General features: G+C 51.2%; 1 pseudogene; it reads left to right on the top strand.

Annotated features, from left to right (window-relative positions):
• The first annotated feature begins 5,342 nt into the window (after nt 1-5,342).
• LOC128755298 (uncharacterized) lies at nt 5,343-8,033 on the top strand (annotated as a pseudogene).
• The last annotated feature ends 297 nt before the right edge of the window (nt 8,034-8,330 follow it).

The following is an 8,330-nucleotide window of genomic DNA, read 5'->3' on the forward strand; positions in this document are numbered from 1 at the left end:
TACGAGACACCTGTTTATATCGTGTTGTCTTCTTTCATCTGCACACAGTATTTGCGACGGTTGACCGTCCTGGGACCCGTAACAAATCTTGGGGGCTCGTCCGGAATCTAGCGCCATCTCCTAACCAGAGGCGGTATTGCGGATCCATTCATCATACCTGGGAGCAAGACAAGACACTGCCAGAAAATTGCTGTGGTTGGAGCGGTGAGCTGTTGTGGGCTGTTGAGTTGTCATTGCTGAAGCTGTGACCCATTTCAAGAGTGGAAGAGTTGCTATGATGTCGCAGAACGAGAGGAAGAGCCTATTGTGGGACATTGGGAAAAGTCTTCTCACCCTCTCGGCACAGGAGCTGTTCCATATTGCCAAGGACGTCAGTACGGAGGTGGGACAGGACCAACCCGAACTCTCGTCGACTGATCATGAAGGGTGTTTGGACTTCATCAGTTCATATTTGCACAGTAAGCAATTACTTGACTTAGAAGATAGCGGGATGGTCAAATTGTTGATACTCAATGATACTATTGATGCCCTTAAGAGTGGAAGGAATGATTCTGAGACATCTTGTGTGACTCTTACTCAGAACCAAGGAAATGTTATTGTAAATGTAAATGTGAAGGAATCTCATATGATGCTGGCTACAGACAATACTATACCAACTAGCTTGACCATGTCCAGCATTCACAGTGGTGTTGCCGGAGCTAGTCCTGTCACAGTGGGTGTGCCTGATGGTACGAGTTGGTGAACATGATAAATAATTATGAGCAACTGGGACAGAGGTTGAGAGAGACTATTATGTCATCAGCACAGACTTGTGAGCCTGGCTTTAATGGGCCACAAACCCCATCTGCTCCTCAACCAGGGTGTGAGGGAAGCTTCTCCCTTCGAGACATGGCATACTTTCAAAGAAAAGAGTTCAAGATTCAAGGTGGTCAATTTGGAGACCATTCCTCTGATATTAGTTACAATAACATTTGTAAACAGATTGAGGAAGGAGTAAAAGAAGGGTTTTCTGATACAGAGAAACGTTCGCGGGGTACTGCGAATAGTGAAACCAGGGATTTTCAAAGACATGCTTATTGATAAGGATGACTTGACTGTAGTGGAGCTGAAGGGGTTCCTGTAAGCACACCTGAGGGAGGAAAACAGTACTGAATTATTTCAAGAGTTAATGTGTGCTAAACAAGAAGATGGTGAAGCGCCTCAACAATTTCTCTATAGAGTCATTGGGTTGAAACAGAGGGTCTTATTTACGTCCAAGTTGTCAGATGCAGGCATTAAATACACCGCTGCCACAGTTCAGGATGTGTTCCTACACACGGTTTATCAGGGTCTAGGAGCGAAACACAGCAGCCTACATTCTGAGTTGAAACCCCTCCTGACAAACTGTGATGTCAGTGATGAGGCAATTTTGCGCCTAGTAACACAGATCACCAGTGAAGAAAGTGAACGACAGAGGAGAATAGGGTCTTCTCGCAGTAACACAGCCAAGCTGACAAGAAGTCAAAACAAAACCACATCCTGTTAAAGAGCTAACGGCTAAGGTGGAAGAACTGACGAACCTGGTAAAGTCTCAACAACCACAAGCATTATCCCAGCCGACCACTGTGAATCGCCAACCCCAGAACAACGCCAGAGAGAGAGAGAGAGAGAGAGAGAGAGAGGTCGACTGCCAGACATGTCGTGAACGTAACAGACGGGACTGTAATCACTGCTTTGTGTGTGGAGAGGAGGGTCACAGAGCCGTTGGTTGTCTCAAAAGGCAAAAGAACCAGGGAAACGAGAGCCGGACACTGCAACAGGGGAACCAGTGATCGGAAGTCAAGGAATGCCCCAGACGGATCACCATCAACCAGGATGTCAATCACCTCCTCCGCTAACTGACTCCTTTGTTGAGAAGCAAACCAAAAGCTATGAACAGCCTGACATGTCAATTTGTGCCAAGCGCAGAGCAGTTGCTAAACTGATTCAAAGAAAAGCTGTGTTGACCCATATACGTGCCCCCATGAGCAACTCACCATTGGAACTAATTTATATAGATTACCTACACCTTGAGAAGAGCAAGGGGGGTTATGAGTACATATTAGTCATAGTCGATCATTTCACAAGATTTGCACAAGCGTACCCGACGAAAAATAAGGCTGGTCGCACTGCAGCGGAAAGGATATATACAAAAATTCCCCATTTTGGATTCCCTAACAAACTCCATCATGATCAGGGGCAGGAGTTTGAAAACGAGCTGTTTAGGACCCTGGGACAGCTGACTGGAGTGGGACATTCCCGAACATCTCCCTACCACCCACAAGGGAACCCTGCTGAGCGATTGAACCGAACGCTTATTCAGATGCTTCGTACATTGACAGACAAAGAGAAAGAATCATGGAAAGAACACCTTGCAAAGGTAGTACATGCATATAACTGTACGCGCCACGAAGCCACAGGTTACTCTCCACATTTTCTCTTATATCATTTGGATCTATTGTTTCAATTATCAGAAAAGACAGAAAATGAGACTCAAAACGGGTATGTTGAAAAATGGAAGAGAAGAATGACTGAAGCATACCATATTGCTAGCAAAAACAGTTTTGCTTCGAGTGCTAAGGGAAAGTCCTATTATGATCAGAAAATGAGAGGGGTTGTACTAAAACCAGGTGACAGAGTTTTAGTTAAGAATGTCGGAGAACGTGGAGGGCCTGGAAAACTGCGCTCTTATTGGGAAAAGACAATTTATATGGTGAAGAGAAAACTGACAGATAACCCAGTATATGTGATACAACTAGAGAATAATGCCTCAGGAAAAACCAAGACGCTGCACAGGAACTTGCTTTTACTAGTGAATGATCTTCCAATTGCAGTTCAGCCACCGACACAGCAAAGACATCACAAGCGAAAACATGGTGACAGAGAAACAGACTCTGTCATAACGCAAGTGGATAACGCTGACACATCTGAGTCAAATGATGAGAGACCAAGGGGATATTGGTTAAAGAGGTCAATAAGTGTACCTACTTCTATAACCCCTGTGTTATTCCAGACTTCAAATGGATTGAATCAACAGCGACATCAAGCAGGCAGGATAGGCCAAGTGGAGGAAAGATCCTGTCCAAGTTTAGGAGCCGCTGTAGGGGTACAACACCAAGCCAGACAATCCTATTTCAATCCAGATGCTCCGAAAGCGAGACTATTACCAGTTGAAATACAGTCAGAGTTAGATCTTTGAGAGTCTGAGCAAATGGAGTTTGATGAAAATGTTGGGCGAGGCAATGGTCAAAACGAGTTGGAAGGGGAAAACATTGGGAATGTGGTTGGAAAGGAGTTAGAAGTGTCATGCCCACAAGAAAGTGGTGGTACTTTAGACAACTGACAACTCACTGCGAAGGTCCACTAGAGAGAAAAGGCCGGCTGAGACATTCACCTAATCCCTCGCTTGGCACACCGATGTATCAGCCTTACCCCTCTGTAAACGCTGTTAGTGCTCATCTCAGCCCATACTGTGACGGTTGACCGTCCTGGGACCTGTAACATCAACATATAACAAAATTATTGCTGTATAAAAGTATGTCAAAGTAAATTCGCTCACTCACAGAAGTCAGTCCAACCGAGATGCTTCAATGACTGATGCAGAAACATCTCCATAATCACAAGGCGCTATTTCAAGGCGTTATTGTGTTCCGAAATTAAAATCGGACCATCCCTAATGTACCATCTGATGACTGGACCAGGTCGTGAACACTTGTTACTGACCGAAAACAGGCGATGCAAATCACGTTTCAAATCAAGTGGATTTTCTTTGTTGATGCTGACACGGCTTAAATTCAAGATCAAATCATTTAAAAGTCTTCTCTGAACTGAGTGTTTTGCAGTTTAGCGCTGTATATAGAGCCTGGTAACGACTGGAGCTAAGGTTAACTAGCGTGAGCTGCTAACGGCTACCGGGTGCGTCGTGTTCTGATCTTCGTTTAGTCATTTGATGTCATAACTTACCCCTCAGTGAGATATAATGAAACACTGCTTCAGCAAGTAGTACTGTTCATCAAAACTCTTCACTTACACTCGCTTTGTGAGTAGAGCAGCACTGTGCAACACAACCAGCGGCAATGGGAAGTGACGGGTCCTGAGACAGCGATGCGTCGGCGCGTGTGCCGAGCTCACAGATCTGAGACCGTCACGTGACTGTGCCGACTCGGAACTGTGTTTCTAAGGAAGCGCACCTGTCAACAGGATGTAACTGCTGAAACAGTCGAATCTCACAGTTCTATGTGATTGTCTTTGTGGATCTACGGGGCAGCTCCAAGGGAAACGCAAGCTGTCTGCCGTGCACGACCATTTTGATCTCCTGTCGGAAAATAATGTAGTTCTATTTCATATGTGCTCCGCCCTCTAACGGACTTCGCTATTGGTTAATCCACATCGAGGCAATGGCCTCGGCCTGAGACTTCGATTGATTGGCTCTCCGCCCAGGAAGGCAAAACCCACCATGTATTACTCTCCCCTGCTCCCGCCACTCTGATCCTTTTGGAACTCAGCCTGTGACTACAACCATCGGGTTAACATGGAGCGTTCCTGTTCGTCCTGCGCTGATTCTCTCGGTGAGTCCGACAAGCATGACTCCTGCGTCGTCTGCTTGGGGCCTGAACACCTGAGACTGCTGGACTCGTGTCCCGCCTGCGTGGCTCTTCCAGGAGAGGAGCGGCACAGGCGGGCGGGTCTAGCATGCTGGAAGGGAGTCGACCAGGAGTCGGCCTCTCTTCCAGCTACTCAGCCTCCTCAGTCCGCTCCTAAACCACCTCCAGCGAAGATGGTTTGGGCGGACGTTACAGAGGAGGGTGAGTGTCGTTTTTAAGAGGAGGAGGTCCACCTCAAGATTTTGCCCAACGACGACGACGACTTGGGGGTGGTGGATGAGGGCGAGAGTACTCCAGCGGGGCCTAGCCAGAGCAGGTACCCGATGGACGAAATGCCCCAATTATTCCGTGAGGCAGCGGAGACACTAGGAGTGTCCCTCCCTGTCCAGGCGGAACCAGAAGAAGAGGACTTCTCAGTACCTTTGTACGCAAAGGTTGTGAAGAAGGCATCCAGACTCTCAGCCACGGTCCCTAAAATGACCAGGCTTTGGGCCCACTCGGCTAAACACCGCCTTGATCGTCAATGGCGCCGCCTAGGGGATATGCCGTGTATTCACTGTGGAAGGCGTCGATCCCACCAGGGGGCTGCCACCTCTGGGGGACACGCTTGGGTTTTGTCTGGCACCCAACTCTTCTCTCTGGACTGGCGGTAAGCAATGGCACCCAGAGGAGAAAGACCGTACTACCGCCACCTTCCTGGACCGAGCTTATGCATGCGGTATGCACGTTCGGACCCTGGCGAACGACATGGCCTTCGTGGCAGCTTCCATGGACAGGCTGTTGTTCGAGAAGGAATCCATTTCAGGGGACGAGCTCCGGAGGATCCAGGCCTCTACGGCGGCCTTTCAGAAGATGCCGCGTCTCGTGCAACGTCTCGGGTCTCATGGAGCTGATGGAGACGCAGAAGTCGTCGGCCAAGGTTCGTGTTCGCTAGCTAAAAAGGCTAGGCTAACACTAGCTTCCTCGGCCACCGGCCATCGTTCACCGCCCGTGTCAAGTCGGCCTGGTTCGAACTCTTCAAACGCACAGGTGAGTGCTGGCCGGCTTAAGGGACTTAGTTTCCCAGCGGCCTCTGAAGCTGTCGTCTCTGGCAGCAATGTTGCACCGCCTGCCTCTGGGAGGTCCCGTCGATGTTCTCCAAGCGCTTGGGTGAGTGTCGTCACTGGTGGCCATTTTGCTTCGTCTGAGTCAAATGAACCCAGTGCGGCTGCACCGAGCGTCACCGTGTCGAGCAGTGGACTACATCTCCCGGTTCCCATGCTGATGACGAAATTCACGACCCACGGTGTCTTCAGCGAACCCGGACGGCGGCACCCGGCCCTTTCGGAGGGTGCCCCCCGCACATACCAGATGAGGTGGGCGGGCATTTTCTGTCTCTGGCTCAACCCCTTACAGACTTTCACTCTGTGTGGGTGGATTTGTGCGGCCCCCTCGCCCCTTGGTTAAACAGATCATTAAGCAGGGGCTACGCACTCCAGTTCTGTCGCCGTCCCCCCGAGTTCACGGGAGTCCGTCTCACGTCTCCTCGCTCCCCAGCAGAGCGTCTGTGTCTGGAGCAGGAGGTGGAGTCGCTCCTTCGGAAACGAGCTCTCTCTGGTGCCTCAGGAGGACCGCGAGAGAGGGTTCTACTCTGTGTACTTTCTGGTCCCCAAGAGATCGGGAGGTCTCAGACCAATTCTGCATCTGCGACGGCTGAATGCCTTCATCTCCTCGCGCTCGTTCAGGATGCCGACAATAAAGCAACTGCTCGAGTGTGTCAGGCCAGGGGACTGGATGACCTCCGTGGATCTGATGGATGCGTACTTCCACGATCCCATCCTACAGCGCCACAGGCGCTACCTGAGGTTTACAGTGGGGGACAACTGTTACCAGTTCGACCAGCTGCCCTTCGGGTACTCCACGGCTCTTCTTTGAAGGTGGTGGATGCTGCGTTGGAGCCGCTCAGATCTGTGGAAATAAGAATCCTGACATATCTGGATGACTGCCTCATTCTAGCGGCTTCGGAGAACAAAGCACGACGTCACACGGAGATGGTGCTGCGGCACATCACACGTCTGGGCTTTGCGGTCAACCTCCAGAAGAGTGTGCTGCAGCCCAGCACTTGCACTCAGTATCTGGGGTTGCTTCTCGACTCTCGGTCCATGATAGCGCGGCTGTCAGACGAGTGGTTGTCGAGACTTCTCCATGCTGTGACGGTGGCGAGAAGTGCCAGAGACTGAGAGTGAGCGAGGTGATGACCTTATTAGGTCTCATGTCGGCGGCTCACTCGGTAGTCAAACTGGGTCTTTTGCACATGAGACGCCTTCAACGTTGGTTCGCGCGTCTCAGGCTCGACCCAGTCAGGGACAGATCGAAGTTTGTGGTCCTTCCGGCCCAAGTTCATCTGGATCTGATCTTTTCGGCCTCCAGCAGTCGTCTCCACGCTGTACATAAACCTGTTGGAGTTGTTAGCGATGGAGAAAGTGCTGGAACACTTTGCGCCGCGTCTGGAAGGTCATCACGTGATGGTCAGGTCAGACAACTCCAAGGACGGTTACCTACATCAACCGCCAGGGGGGAGTGAGAGCTCCCTCTTTGCACAGAGTGGCAGCTTACATTCTTCTGTGGGCGGCCTCTCATCTTTTATCTCTGAGAGCGCGTCACGTTCCAGGTGTGCTGAACGTGGACACAGACAGAATGTCCAGAGGAGGCGTGTCAGCGGAAGAGTGGGGTCTCGCGCCACACATGACAGAGGCGGTCTGGGCTCGCTTTGCGGCTCCGGTCGCGGACTTGTTCGCATCAAGGATGAACTACAAAGGCCCTCTGTGGTTCTCCTTCAGGGCGTCGGACAACCCCACCCTGGGGGTGGATGCTCTGGCGCACGCGACGTGGCCGCAGGGACTTCTGTATGCGTTTCCTCCACTGAGACTGTTGATGCCGTGCCTTCTTCGTGTGAGGACGCAGAAGTTGACGGTGATCACGGTGGTCCCCGACAGTCCCGGCACCAGGTGGTTTCCAGACCTGGTCAGCTTGGTGGCGGGTCCACCCTGGACGATTCCAGACTCTCACGGTTTTCTGGTGCAGGATCAGGGCCGGCTTTGGTTCCGTCCTGTCCTGGGTCGACCTCTCAAGGTCTGGTTGCTGAAAGGGTGAGACTGCTGGACATTGGGCTGTCGGACGCAGTCATCCAGATGGTGCAGAGCGCCAGCGACTAACAAACTTTACACTTCCAAGTGGCGGGTGTTTGCTAGCTGGTGCGCAGCGAGACAGCTTTCGCCGTCTGCTTGCTCTGTGGCGGAGATCTTGTCCTTCATGCAGGAGCTGTTGGACAAGGGCCGGGCGGCGTCTACACTCAATGTGTTTGCGGCCGCCATTTCGGCTGGGCACCAAGGTTTTGACCGGGTCTCCGTGAGGAGTCACCCGGTCATTTAGAGATTTCTGCTTGGCGCTTGGCGCATTAGGCCTCCTGTGAGGAACCTAATTTCGCCCTGGAGTTTGCAGGTGGTTCTAGAAGGGCTCTGGAGACCTCCGTTCGAACCACTGGCTGCCGCTTCGCTGGACATTTTGTCCTTGAAGACGGCTCTTCTTCTGGCCTTAGCTTCAGCTAAGAGAGTGGGCGATCTGAAAGCCTTGTCAGTGAGCCCACGGTGTATGTCTTTTGGTGAGGGTTTGACCTCTGTGACCCTTCATCCAAACCCGGCTTTTAGACCGAAGGTCATCACGGCTTCG

Source organism: Synchiropus splendidus, chromosome 3 (assembly GCF_027744825.2).
Source record: "Synchiropus splendidus isolate RoL2022-P1 chromosome 3, RoL_Sspl_1.0, whole genome shotgun sequence".
Lineage (NCBI taxonomy): Eukaryota > Metazoa > Chordata > Actinopteri > Syngnathiformes > Callionymidae > Synchiropus > Synchiropus splendidus.